The sequence below is a fragment of the Tursiops truncatus genome, chromosome X (genome assembly GCF_011762595.2).
Source record: "Tursiops truncatus isolate mTurTru1 chromosome X, mTurTru1.mat.Y, whole genome shotgun sequence".
NCBI lineage: Eukaryota > Metazoa > Chordata > Mammalia > Artiodactyla > Delphinidae > Tursiops > Tursiops truncatus.
Window position 1 is genome coordinate 67,970,168 of NC_047055.1, and position 15,399 is coordinate 67,985,566.

General features: G+C 39.2%; 1 pseudogene; it reads right to left on the reverse strand.

Annotated features, from left to right (window-relative positions):
• LOC109549498 (dnaJ homolog subfamily B member 6-like) overlaps window positions 1-13,302 on the reverse strand; it is a 94,349-nt pseudogene extending 81,047 nt beyond the window's left edge.
• Window positions 13,303-15,399: the final 2,097 nt, after the last annotated feature.

A 15,399-nucleotide genomic window follows, 5' to 3' on the forward strand; every position in this document is an offset into this window, starting at 1 on the left:
CAATAAAGCAAGAAAAAAATTATAAGGCACACATGTTGGGAAGAAATAAATTTTAAAGGCCTTTATTTGCAGAAAACATAATTGTCCATCTGGAAAATCTCAATCTACCAAAAAAAAAAAAAACCCTTATAACTAAAAAGTGAGTTTAGCAAGGTTGCAGAATATAAGGTCAATAAACAAAAGTCAACCATATTCTTATACAGAGTTACAAATAATTGGAGCTTGAAATTAAACAATAAAAATAATTCAATTTATAATAACATCCCCCAAAATTAAGCTCTTATATATAAATCTAACAAAGCAGCATCTATATGCTAGAAACAACAAAATATTAATGAAATAACCAAAGAAGATCTAAATAGGAAAAATACCATGTCTATGAATCAGAAGATTCAGTAAGATATTAAATCTCCCCAATCTCATCTATAGATTCAAAGTCATCCCAATCAAAATCTCAGCAACCTCTTTTTGTGGATTTTTAGAAGATATTTTTGCAAATAAGAGTGGGACAATAAAATGGGAAGAGAGCTTCTCCAGAGATACAGCACAAAGGGAAGACTTAACCTGAGGGTGACATAGTCATTTAGGAAAACCAGAGGCTACTACCCTAGGTCAGCAACCCTGCTCACTAAGAAGCGGTGTCACTCTGAGAAATGCAAGCCACTTCCTCTACCCTCAGCTCCAGATCAGCAGTGCAGAGGTTTTGCCAAGGGGCAGAGGTAGGCTGTAATAACAGAGAGCTCAGAGGTATCCCCAAGGGAACCAACTTAATTTGGAACACACTGGGGAAAGTTCAATCCTAAAACTACTCCCAAAAAGAACAGAAATTTTGGTGGTAAACAATTAAGAGGACACTGGTAACTACACGAGAGCAACAAACTAAAGGAACACCAGTTAGAAGTTTACTAGAGACCAGAGAAAGAGACAGATAGAAGAGCCCTCCTGAGGTCTGTATGTTCTCAGATTACAGTGGAATTAAACTAGATCAACAACAAAAAGATAACTGGGAAATTTTGAAATACTTGCATTTTAAATAACACACTTCTAACTAGCACATGGATCAAAGACGAAATCTCAAGAGAATTTAAAATAAATTTTGAGCTAAATGAAAATACAACTTGCCAAAAGTTGCAGGACACAATGAAAGCAGTGCTTAAAGGGAAATTTATACATTGAACGCATATATTAGAATAGAATAAAAGTCTAAAATCAAAAACTTAAGCTTCCACCTTAGGAAACTAGAAAAGAAGAGCAAATTAAATCCAAATTAAGCTGAAAAAAGTAAATAATAAGACCACAGCAGAAGTCAAATTAAAAACAGCAAATACACAAAATCAGTAAAATCTAAAGCAGATACTTTCAAAATAGCAATAAAATCAATAAGCCTCTAGCAAGGATAACTATGAATTAAACAAAGAGAAGACACAAATTACTAATATCAGAAATGAATGAGGGGGCACTATAGATTCCATGGACATTAAAAGGATAATAAAGGAATACTATGAGTAACTATGCCTACAAACTTGATAATCTAGATGAAATAGATCAATTTCTTGAAAGAAACAATTTACCAAAACTCATACAAGGAGAAACAGACAATCTCATTAGAACTATAGCTATTAAAGAAATGGAATCAATAATTAATAATCTTCCAAAACAGAAAGCACCAAGCACAGATGGGTTCACTAGTGAATTCTAGCAAATATTTAAGATATTTTAACAATTCTCTACAATATTTTCCAGAAGACAGAAGCAGAGGGAGTACTTCCTCAATTCTATGAGGCCAACATTACCCTGATACCAAAACCAAAGACATTACAAGAAAACTATACACCAATACCTCTCATTAACGTAGATACACAAATCCTCAACAAATTAGCAATCTGAATCCAACAATATAAGAAACAAATTATACACCATGACAAAGTGGGGTTTATTCCAAGTATGCAAGGCTAGTTCAACATTAGAAAATCAATAAATGTTAACCACTGCATCAATAACTAAAGAAGAAAAATCACATGATCATATCAATAGATGCAGAAAAAGCATCTGACAAAATCCAATAACCCATTCATGCTAAAAACTCTCAGCAAACTAGGAACATAGGGGAACTTCCTCAACTTGACAAAGAGCATCTACCAAAAAGAATACAACTAACATAGTTAATGTCAGAAACTAGAAGAATTCACACAATGATCAAGAAGGCGGCAAAGATGGCTCCTCTCACCATTCCTTTTCAACAATGCACTGACAGTCCTAGTTAATGCAAGAAAAGATAAAGAAAAGGAAGTAAACGGAATACAGATTGGGAAGGAAGAAATATAACTGTCTCTGTTCAGAGATAACATGTCCATCCATTATAGAAAATCCTAAAGAATTGACCCCCCAAAACAAAAACAAAAACAAAAAAAACTTGGAACTAATAATTATACCAAGGTTGCAGGATACAAGGTAAATATACAAAAGTCAACTGCTTTCCTATATACCAGCAATAAACAAGTGGAATTTGAAGTTAAAAACATAATACTATTTACATTTGCACCTCCCAAAATGAGGATATAAATCTAAATATGTACAAGATCTATATGAGGAAAACTACAAAACTCTGATGACAGAAATCAAATAACTAAATAAGCAGAGATATATTCCATGTTTACGGAGAGGAAGAGTAAATACTGTCAACATGTCAGTTCTTCCAAACTCAATCAATAGACTCAATGCAATCCTAATCAAAATCCCAGCAAATTATTTTGTGGATATCAAAAAACCGATTCTAAGTTTTATATGGAGAGGCAAAAATCCAGAACAGCCAGCACAATACTGAAGAACAACATCATGGGACTGATACTCTCTGACTTCAAGACTTACTATAAAGCTATAGTAATCAAGACACTGTACTATTGATGAAAGAATAGACAAACAGGTCAATAGAACAGAATACAGAGCATAAGCCCAGAAACAGACCCACATAAATACAGTCAACTGATCTTTGACAAAGGAGCAAAGACAATATAATAGGGGAAAAAAAAGGCAGTCTTAATCAACAAATGGTGATGGAACAATTGGACACCCACATGCAATAAAATGAATCTAGACACAGACTTTACATCCTTTACAAAAATTAACTCAAAATGGATCACAGACATAAATGTAAAATACAAAACTATGAAATTCTTAGAAGATAACACACGAGAGAATCTAGATGATCTTGGGTATGGTGATGACCTCCTAGATACAATACCACAGGTAAGATTCATGCAAAAATAATTGGTAAGTTGGACATCATTAAAATTAAAAACTTCTGCTCTGCAAAAGACACTGTCACAAAAAGAAGATACAGACTGAAGGAAAATATTTATAAAAGACATATATGATAAAAGATTGTCATCCAAAATATACAAATATGCTTAAAACTCAACAATAAGGAAACAACCCAATTTAAAAAATGGGCAAAATGCCCGAACAGACACACCTCACCAAAGATATACAGATGGCAAATAAGCATATAAAAAGACGTTCCACATCATTTGTCATTAGGGAAATGCAAATTAAATTAATGATGAAAAACCACTATATACCTATTAGAATGATCAAAATCCAGAACACTGATAACACCAAATGCTAGCAAGGATGCAGAGCAACAGCAACTTTCATTCACTGCTAGTGGGAATGCAAAATGATACAGCCACTTTGCAAAACAGTTTGGTAGACTTTTACAAAACTAAGCATACTCTTACAATATGATCCAGCAATCACATTTCTTGGTATTTACCCAAAGGAGTTGAAAACTTATACTCACAAAAACCTGCACACAGATGTTTGTAGCAGTTTTATTCATTAATTGCCAAAACTTGGAAGCAACCAAGATGCCCCTTTGTAAGTGAATGAATGAATAAGACAATGGAATCTTATTCAGTGCTAAAAAGAAATGAGCTATCAATACATGAAAAGATAAGCAGGAACCTTAAATGCATATTATTAAGTGAAAGAAGCTAATATGAAGAGGCTACATATTGTATGATTCCAACATCTAAGATTCTGGAATAGACAAAACCATGGAGACAGTAAAAAGATCAATGGTTGCCAGAGGCTAAAGGGGAGAGAAGTATGAACTGGCAGAGCAGAGAGGATTTTTAGGGCAGTTGTAGAAAAACCAAGAAACAAGAATATTTGAGGAAAAAAAAAAAGGTTAAAGCTGGAGCACTCATACCACCTGTTTTCAAGGTTTACTTCAAGACTTATTATGCAGTATCAGCAAAATGACTGACACGTGGCTCAGTGGAACAGAACAGGGTATGTAGAAATAAACCCATACATATATTCAACAAAACAGTATTGGAATTATTAGAGGATGAAGGAATGGGCTGACTTCAAAAGAGCATAAGGCAAACGTTTTAGGTTATGAAACAATTCCATATTTTGACTGTAGTGATGTCTATACTATGGAATGTGAAAACTCATAGAACTTTAAACTAAAGAAAGTGAATTTTACATTATTTAAATTACACTTCAAAAAACCTAAATGAAAATTTTAAAAACCAGACACTACATAGTGAGAAGATCAAAATCATGATATATTAAGATAACGGAAAGGACCAGCAGTGAGTATGTATATAACATACCTGAATTCAGGGTGGGGGTGAGAAAGGTATATATACGAAGGAGAGTTAAATTCTCATCATCTAGGGTGAACAATCAATAGATAATGGCTAAAACTTAAAAATAAAAAAGCTATACTAGGGCTTCCCTGTTGGCGCAGTGGTTGGGAGTCTGCCTGCCGATGCAGGGGACGCGGGTTTGTGCCCCGGTCCAGGAAGATCCCACATGCCGCGGAGCGGCTAGGCCCGTGAGCCATGGCCACTGAGCTGCGCATCCAGAGCCTGCGCGTCCAGAGCCTGCGCGTCCAGAGCCTGTGCTCCGCAACAGGAGAGGCCACAACAGTGAGAGGCCCGCGTACCGCAAAAAAAAAAAAAAAGAAAAGAAAACAAAAGGTATACTAGCATATTATTTAAATATATGGATCTAAGTAACAGAAAAATCAAAGTTCAAAGTGATTTAGTTACCTTTGAGAATGGAAAATTAAGGAGTAAGGGAAATAAGACACGGGGTTTTTAAAAACAAACATAAAACTACACAACTCTACTATATGCATATAGAACTTTTATTTTTAAATTTAAATTTTCCTTTTTTTTTTTTTTTTTTTTTGCGGTACGCGGGCCTCTCACTGCTGTGGCCTCTCCCGTTGCGGAGCACAGGCTCCGGACGCACAGGCTCAGCAGCCATGGCTCATGGGCCTAGTCACTCCACGGCATGTGGGATCTTCCCGGACCGGGGCACGAACCCGTGTCCCCTGCATCGGCAGGCGACTCTCAACCACCGCGCCACCAGGGAAGCCCCGGTCACTGCTTTCTAAAACATCATGGATACTCTGCTTCCAAGAGAGCTTCCCGGATAAGTTCCAGGGAGGGTAGTTGACATGATAGCGCTGGAGAAGGGGACTATATGTATAGAGTTTGGTGTTTCAGGCATCTGTGTCTCTCTGCTGACTTTCCAAGTGCCCTTTAGACATAATCAGGGATATATACACATTCTGAACAACAACATTTACTGAAAAGAAATATCACATGAGGTATGGTGTAAAATAACCTGGAAATGTTCAAATCAAGTCATAATTCTCACTTCCAGACAGGTTATAAATTTTGAGAACATATTAACAAAACTGTCTTCCCCATCCATTTCAAATACACCTACAGATACATCATAAAGCAAACAATATCCTTGAGCTGTCAATATTCAACCATGACTATGGGTGGATCAGTCCCCATATAAACCTCAAGTTCCTCATCTGTGAAATGGTTTAACAATTATTCAGAACTTTTAAGCAACACTTATTTAGAACTTTTAAGTTCCAATGAGTTGATGAGTAAAGTACGTCCTATGTAGCAAATACTAAATAAATAGAAGTGATAGATCTATTTTTATTAAAATGACAGAGAACCTTGAAGCAATGTTCAGAATCCTGCAGGACTAAACAGGCTTCATATATAACTTGGGATCTGCAGTTGTAACCTCTCTCATCTCTGTACAACTCAGGTGTTCATTATAAGGTATAAGACATATTAATACAATTCAGAAGCACAAGCCAGAGGGCCATGAGACTTCTTTATTGAAAGACGGGCCCAGCCTGACCCCTCTCAATTTTCTCAGTGATCTCCAAATATCAGTTATCTTTGTCTGCTTTGTCTTCAACCTATCAATCTGTGAAAAGGTAACAGAAATCTCTTTATTTAGTCTAATGAAAGCTGTTCTCTCCAATCCTTCAACATTCTTCACAGGTCCCCAAATTATATTTTGTATACTATTTTGTTATCCATAATGCAGACCAAAACTAAGGAAGCAATATTCCCTATGCCTTCCATTCAGTTTTCAAATATGAATACAGGGTAATTACAAAAAAAGAATATTTGATGAAAGAATGCCCAATCTACATAGCATAAGAAATTCAGTGAATCCCAAATAGAAGAAACTCAAAAAAGATCCACACTGAGCTGTAGTATAATCAAAATGTTGAAACCCAAGAAAAAGAGAGAATCTTTTTTTAATTTATTTTTGGCTGCGTTGGGTCTTCGCGGCTGTGTGCAGGCTTTCTCTCGTTACTGAAAGCAGGGGCTACTCTTCACTGTGGTGCGCGGGCTTCTCACTGTGGTGGCTTCTCTTGTTGCGGAGCACAGGCTCTAGGCACACAGGCTTCCGTAGTTGTGGCTCACAGGCTCTAGAACGCAGGCTCAGTAGTTGTGGCACACAGGCTTAGTTGCTCTGCTACATGTGGGATCTTCCCAGACCAGGGCTCAAATCCGTGTCCCCTGCATTGGCAGGTGGATTCTCAACCACTGCGCCACCAGCGAAGCCCCCATTTTTTCTTAATTTATGCATTTATTTATTTATTTTTGGCTGCACTGGGTCTTCATTGCTGCATGCCGGCTTTCTCTAGTTGTGGCGAGCAGAAGCTACTCTTCACTGTGGTGCACAGGCTTCTCATTGTGGTTGCTTCTCTTGTTCTGGAGCACAGGCTCTAGGCATGCAGGCTTCTGTAGTTGTGGTGCGTGGGCTCAGTAGTTGTGGCTCGTGGGCTCTAGAGCACAGGCTCAGTAGTTGTGGCGCACGGGCTTAGTTGCTCCGTGGCATGTGGGATCTTCCCGGACCAGGGATCGAACACATGTCCCCTGCATTGGAAGTCCCTCTTTTCTTGCTTTTAAGATTCTCTTTTTGGACTTTCCTGGTGGCCCAGTGGGAAAGAATCCGCCTTCCAACGCAGGGGACATGGGTTCGATCCCTGGTCGGGGAACTAAGATCCCACATGCCATGGGGCAACTAAGTCCACACACCACAACTACTGAGCTCACGTGCCTCAACAAGAGAGCCCGTGTGCCACAACTACAGAGCCCACACACTCTGGAGCCTGCGCGCCACAACTATAGAGCCCATGTGCCCTGGAGCCCATGCGCCACAACTAGAGAGAGAAAACCCGCACACCACAACTAGAGAGAAGCCCGCGCGCCACAACGAAAGATCCCGCACGCCTCAACAAAGACCCCGCATGCCACAACTAAGACCTGATGCAGCCAAAAAAAAAAGCAAGAAAATAGAAGTAACTCATCATCAGAAACCATGAAGGCCAGAAGCAGTGGAATGACATATCTTAAATGCTGGAACAAAAAAAAAAAGTTCTGAATGGTACAGATGAACCAGTTTTCAAGGCAGAAATAAGAGACACAGATGTAGAGAACAAATGTATGGACACCAAACACCAAGGAGGGGAGGGGGGCGGTGGGATGAATTGGGAGATTGGGATTGACATATATACACTAGTATGTATAAAACAGATAACTAATGAGAACCTGCCGTATAACACAGGGAACTCCACTTCGCTGTACAGTAGAAACCAACACAACATTGTAAAACAGCTGAACCCCAATAAAAAAAAATAATAATAATAAATAAAGTAAAAAAGAAGCCAGAAAGAAAAAAAAAAAAAGCTCTGAATCAACAAATCTATTTCTGACAAAACAATCTTTCACAAAGAAGGGCAAGAAATCAACTTATGGCATGACAGCGTGAGGAGCTCGGACTGTCCTGCTCCCCACTGAAACTGACGAAACCTGTTAAAAAAAGAAACCCAACCATTTAAAGCCTCTGGAAATGGTTCTAAGGACAAACAACAAATGAAGAAACATCTATTCAAGAACATCTTTTAAAATTCACTAAGAAAGGTAAGCCTACGGTATTTGAACCAAGCCTACTTTCTCCCTCCCACCCTTCTTCTCCCATCCCAGCTCAAGAAACGGGAGACTCTACTCAAGACTCCTGAAGCCAAGAACACAGGGCTCCCTCTCCACCCTCCCCCAGTCCCATTTAGAGAGCTTTCTTCCCTGGAAGAGCAGGACATCAGAGTTTCCCATCCAGCCACCAGCTGCCTGTTGCTAGGGCTGAGTCCTGAGCAAGTGTGGTTTAGAGGAACGGGTTCCCTTCTGCCACCTAACCCCAGGTGGTGGAATGTAGACTCTAATTGGGTGTGGTACATGGAGAATACTGGACCCTGAACATCCTTGCCCTGGGCTGTGAGAGAAAGGCAAACTGAGAGGACCTCTGGTGGCACCCTCCCCTCCACTAAGCGCTCAGCTAACCGAGCAGAATTGTCTCTCAGAGAGAAACTTGCCATTGTCCCTACCCCCACCTCCAGAGACCAGACTCAGAGCTTTAGCTTGAGGGAAGAAGCAGACATTAAAACGGAGCACCTATTCTCTTCTCAAAGGAACTGAACTGACTTCATTTGCAAGACCATGGAGAAAGTCAAGCCTAGAGGAGCCCTGAAAAAACAGTGAGGTTGTAAAGAAAGGCAATTGGGAGAAGATTCAAAATATAGGCTAAACTGTAGGTCAGCTAGTTTGCAGGTGAGAACTGGGCAATAAGGCAAATGGGAGGAACCCTCCTACAGCCAGAACAAATATCAAGCACTAACTTCAGCAACTATTTCTTCAAATGACCCACTATTTGACTGACTTAGTTTTCAGAATAGTTTATGCCCTAGGGCATTATGGAAAACAGTTAAACAATCAGTTCACAGTAAGTGGAGGATGGCTGCTGGGTGTGGTCAGAGACAGTCAGCTCTAACAAAACCCATCATCCTAGGGTGGTGGTGGGTATATTCAAATTGCACCTCCCCAAGGAGCAACATCAGGGAACTAACCTTGTGGGAAAGGAGACTACAATGAGATACCACTTCACACCCTCTAGGATGGCCAGAATTGGATAAAGTCAGATAATGACAGGTGTTGGTGAGAATGTGGACAAGTTAGAGCCCTCGTACTGCCGTACTGCCGGTATGAGTGTAAAATGATGCAGCCACTTTGGAAAAAAGTCTGACAGTGTCTCAAACTATTAAACACAGAGTTAACATATGATCCAGCAATAACACTCTTAAGTATACACCTAGAAAAATGAAAACATGTATCTACACAGAAACTTGTACACAAATGTTTTAGCAGAATTATTCTTGATAGCCTAAAGGTGGAAACAACCCAAATGTCCACAGATGGATGAACAGATAAACAAAATGTAGTATATCCATACTATGAATGGAACATTATTCAGCCATAAATGGGATGAAGTACTGATACATGCTACAACATGGATGAACTTTGAAGCATTATGCTAAGTGAAAAAAGCCAATCACAAAAGGCCATTTATTATATGATTCTATTCATATGAAATGCTCAAAACTGGGAAATTTATAGAGATAAAAAGTAGATTGGTGGTTACCTAGGGATGGGCAGGTGGGGTTGAAGGGGATATGGGTTTATGGCTAAAGCATATGGACTTCCTCTTGGAGTGATGAAAATGTTCTAAAATTGACTGTGGTGATGGTTGCACATATACTAAAAACTATTGAATTGTATACTTTAAATGGGTGATTGTATGCTATGGGTGATTGTATGCTATGAATTATACTTCAATAAATCTGTCAAAAGAGAACTGAAGGAAAAATTAAGACATTCCCAGATAAACAAAAGCTTAGGGAGTTCACTGCTAACAGACTTACCCTACAAGAATTGCCAAAGGGAGTTCTTCAGGCTAAAATGAAAGGATAATAGACAGTAACTCAAAAGTATATGAAAAAATAAAGCACATGGGTAAAGGTAACTACATAGGTAAATATAAAAGCCAGTATTATTGTACTTTTGGTTTGTAACTCTTATTTTTTTCTATATGATTTAAAAACAAATGGACAGGCTGATTCTAAAATTCATATGGAATTGCAAGAGGCCCTAAATAGCCAAAACAATATTAAAAAAGAACAAAGTTGGAGGACTGACACTTCTCAATTTTAAAAATTAGCACAATCTACATCAATCAAAACAGTGGCACTGAGGGCTTCCCTGGTGGCGCAGTGGTTGAGGGTCCGTGGGTTCATGCCCTGGTCCAGGAGGATCCCACATGCCGCGGGGCGGCTGGGCCCGTGGGCCATGGCCACTGGGCCTGCACATCCGGAGCCTGTGCTCCGCGGCGGGAGAGGCCACAGCGGTGAGGGGCCCATGTACCACAAAAAAAAAAAAAAAAAAAAAGTGGCACTGGAATAAGGATAGAAACAGGTGGGGTCTGAAAGACCAAAAACAAACCCATACATCTATGGCCAACTGATTTCAACAAGGGTGCCAAGACCATTCAATGGGGGAATGAACAGTCTCTTCAACATATGGTGCTGGGACAATTGGCTATGCACATGTAAAAGAACGAAGTTGGACCTCACATCACATATAAAAATTAACTTAAAATGGATCTATGACATAAATATAAGAGCTAAAACCATAGAACACTTAGAAGAATAAATAGGGATAAATCTTCATGACCTTGAATTTGGCAAAGAATTCTTAGATTTGACACCAAAAGTACAAGCAACAAAAGAAAAAAAAATAGACTAAGTGGACTTCAGACTTTAAAAATCTGTACACCAAAGGACATTACCAAGAACGTGTAAAAAACGTATACAGAATGGGGAAAAATTTGCAAATTATATATATGATCAGTCTACTATCCATAATATATAAAGTATAACTCAACAACAAACACCCAAATTTAAAAACGGGCAAAGGGCTTGAATAGACATCTCTGCAAAGAAAATATACAAATGGCCAACAAGTACGTGAAGATGCCCAAAATCATTAGTGATTAGGAAAATGCAAATCTAAACCACAATGACATATAACCTCAAACACACTAGAATGGTTGTAATTTTAAAATTAAGCAAACAAACAAACAAAAACAGGAGATAACAAGTGTTGGCAAGGAGGTACGGTAATTCTATGTTTAACTTATAGAGAAATTGTCAAACTGTTTTCCACAGTGGCTGCACCATTTTATATCCTAGCAACAATGTATGAGAGTTCCAATTTCTCTATTTCCTTGCCAACACTTGTTTCCTGGTTTTGGTTTTTTAATAAATTAGACTCTGTCCTCAATTTAGAAGAAATTTCACTTGGCCCCTGTTACTGTTACCCAGATAACAGGCACTTAAAAATTCATCTTTTTTATTGACTTTTAAAATTTTCTCTTCAAAATGTATAAAAAATAACCCATGCTAGAAAAAGTTCATTATGTCACAAAAGTTTCAGAAATGCATGGGAAAAAGAATCACTTTAAAATAATGGTTACCTCTGGGGAAGAGGTGAGAGATGCAATCAGGGATGGGTACACAGAGGACTATCAACTATAATGGTAATGTTTAATTTTTTATGTTTGGTTGGTGAGAAAAGAGATTCACTGTATTATTCTTTATATGTTTGTATATGCCTTAAGTATTTCATAACATATATAGAAAGCCCCCCAAAAAAGACAAAGAAAGTTAATCTAACAATTCCTTCACCACTCACTACCACCACCAAAAACAAAAACACTAAATCATACTAGACATAGTATTCTACAACTTACTTTCCTCACATAACAATACATTATAGCATTCTCTAAATCAAAAGAGTGTAAAGAGGTAAATCTGTTTCCACAGCTTCAAAATATTTCATAATACAAATGTCCCACAATTTATTCAAACATCCTCCTATTGATGGATATACAGGCTGTTTCCAGTTACCTGTCACAAAAACAAAGCTACAAAGGCATCCTTGTTCATATGTCCTTATACAATGGTACATTTATTTCTGTAGGATGTATTCTTAAAAGTCAGACTATTAGGTTCCAGTATTTAGTCAAGTGGTACCTGTATTTTTTATTTCCCTAAACACTGGCAGATTATTTTTTCAAAAGGTTACAGCAATTCATACTCTCCAGCAACGTATGAGTGAGATATGGGCATTTCTTGAGTGAAATTTCTTTTAACCACATAAGCATTTAATAGATTAAATTCAGTTTTACTGTCTTCCCCATATAGTAAACATGTTATGATATTATGCTTAACATAAATTTATTTTCACCAAGAGATCTGAACACAGGAAATTTAGCTCTTTTCTTACTCAGTGAGTAATCAAACTAACAATCCACAAAATAACGTAGCAACTCCCACAAATATTATCTATACACACACACACAAACCCACACACACACACACACCTCTACCTCTGACATGCTTCCAGAACAAATGTTAAGTATTATATGCCCAAAAGTCCTTATTTGGGGTATATATAAAGGGCATAGAAAAAAAAATTTTAATCTAGCCCACAATGAATATTTTACAAACTGACTGGTTTATCAAAGCTACTAAGTTTGCACATGAAAGGCAGCCCGAAGGAATTAAGGACGGGTAGGCCCAACAGGTTAGGCAGTTCCTGAAAGCGCTCGAGGGAGACAGAATCTTTCATTTTAGGGCGTCATGGTGTCAATAAAAACCCATTTTAAAAAGTAAAACAAAGAGGAAAACGACCCAGGATCGCTCCTAGGACCTAGTTTGTGCAACCACCTATCCTCATCCGTGACAGTAAGGTGATTACGGAGAGAGAAATTCTCCGATATTTTGAAGAGAGGAGAGAGAGAAAGATGAAATGCAGGCCGGCTCCTCCCCCACTCAGGCAGGCCACGCGATCCCGAAGTGTGTAACCTTGCTAACGGTCACTCTTCTACCCGATGTGAGGTTCAGCACTCACCACAACACAAATATCGGCGAGTTCTTGGACACTCCTTAGTAGATTCGTCCTTTGGCCGCCTTTCCATATCTGGTACGCCTGCAGCGCTTACACGCCATGGAAACGCCGCCATCTTAGGTCTTAGATGAGCCCTAAGGGATAGGGCGATAGAAACCTGAGTTGAGCGTCACAGCCAAATAGCGCCGGCGCCCAACCGCCGTGCACTGCCCAAATGGCTCCCCCAGCAACGTGACCCAGGCGCCCTGCGGCCCCCCCGCAGTGTTCCTGCCCAATTGCGCTTCCTGTTACAGCGTTTACCTCCGCTGAAATTCCCTCGTTATTTCCCATTTTCTTTCCCTTCATTTCTTTCTTCTTTTTCCATACCAAATTGCTTTTATCTTTGCCCCGACTCCTTTCCACATTTCCACATCTCTCGTTCTAGTCAACTTTCATTTACCTCACATGTGTATAGCATTTTTTAATAGACAAACCTATCTTTCTGTTATTTTACCAATTATCACAACATTATAAGGTAAGCTGGGAACTGATGTTCCCTGTTTTATAGATGAGGAAACTAAGGCTTAGAGAGATGAACCAATTTTCCAAAAGCTGCAACAGCTAGTGAGTGTTAGAGTGTACAAAACCTAATTCTTTTCATTCCACTGAGCTCCGTGCTCCTATAGATCATGGTCTACTTCAACCAGCTAATTGAAAAGATGAGAAAACTGTACAGAGATGGGAAGGGTTTAGGCCTAAATTCATACAATAAGTCAATGACAAAACTGGATTCAAAACAAGATGCTTCCTTGTTTAATTCTGTAACAGAAAGCGTCTTTAAAACGTGGCTGGGGGGGGGGGGGGGGGGACTTCCCTCGTGGCGCAGTGGTTGAGCGTCTGCTTGCCAACGCAGGAGACACGGGTTCGTGCCCCGGTCCGGGAAGATCCCCCATGCCGCGGAGCGGCTGGGTTCGTGGGCTCGTGGGCCATGGCCGCTGACTCTACGCGTCCGGAGCCTGTGCTCCGCAGCGGGAGAGGCCACAACAGTGAGAGGCCCGTGTACCGCAAAAAAAAAAAAAAAAGTGGTTGGGATGCTGTTCTCCAGCCCCAAAATTCCTTCTTTTAGACTTCGCTCAACTTCTGACTCCTCTAAGAAGCCTGTATATTAATCAAAACGTGTATCTTTTTTGGTCCCTCTCCGTAAGAAAAAATACACTAGCTGGATGCCAGCCCCCAAAACATTTTTTTAAACTGAGACTCAAACTTGTTTGTGCAAAATTACATGTGAATGGTGTGGAAGGTTAGTGGGGGAAGGTTCGTGCTGCACAGTTAAGGAAAAGACAATTTAGAGGTCTTAATTCCTTTCCAAAGGAATAGTTTCTACATTCTAAAGTTATCATTAGTTTTCTACAAGAACCCAGCATAGAACATCTCTTATTCTATTCATTTACATCATTACTTTCTCTTTCTTTATGTTGATATTGTCACCCTCAAATAGGAGGTAATGGTAGAGAACTGTATAAACATCTGGGCCTTGATGTGTGGCCATTTTTATGTAAAATACTGCATAGAGCCGACCTGTGTTGTCAGTAATCTGTGTAGTGAGGTGAAAAGGACTTAGCTTAGCTTAAAGTATGTCATTTCCTGGGGTTTAGACATGTTTGAGCACAGTTTGGAAACTGGGTGGTAGGGCAGACACCAGAAATCAATTGCAAGAAGAACTGCTGAATTCTTGAGAAAGAATTCATTTTAAGAGAGGATGGAGTCAGGCAGACAACCTAGGGTAAATGGAGGGACAATTCTGGGTATTGCAGGAGATCTGTGACTTCAACTATCTTTTCCCATCAAGTGGCATATCTCTTGGTTGTACTACAAAATATATTTATTTTAAGCTAGATATACAACAGCTCTCTGCAGTGATTTAATGGTAAGTAGAAAGGTGGAGAAAAATAAGTGAAACCTATTACAGTTTTGCTCTGATGACTCTCAGGATGTTTTCTGTCTGGAAAAATGACTGGATTTAAAGAAACATGTGTATAAATAAATAATCAGCAGGAAGCATTAGTAGAACAATAGGCTTGTAAAACTGCTAGTCAATTTTAGAGGAAAAAAACCCTGATGCACTGGTTTTGTTTAGTGGTGTTTCAAATTGAAAGGTGCTGGACCCAGAGACCTAGGAGCAGAAAAGCCCTATTAATTTACAGCCAAAGTGGAAGCTTCATACCCCTGCCTCCACCCACTCACATTTCCCCTAGTCTGCCTGCCTTGATTCCAA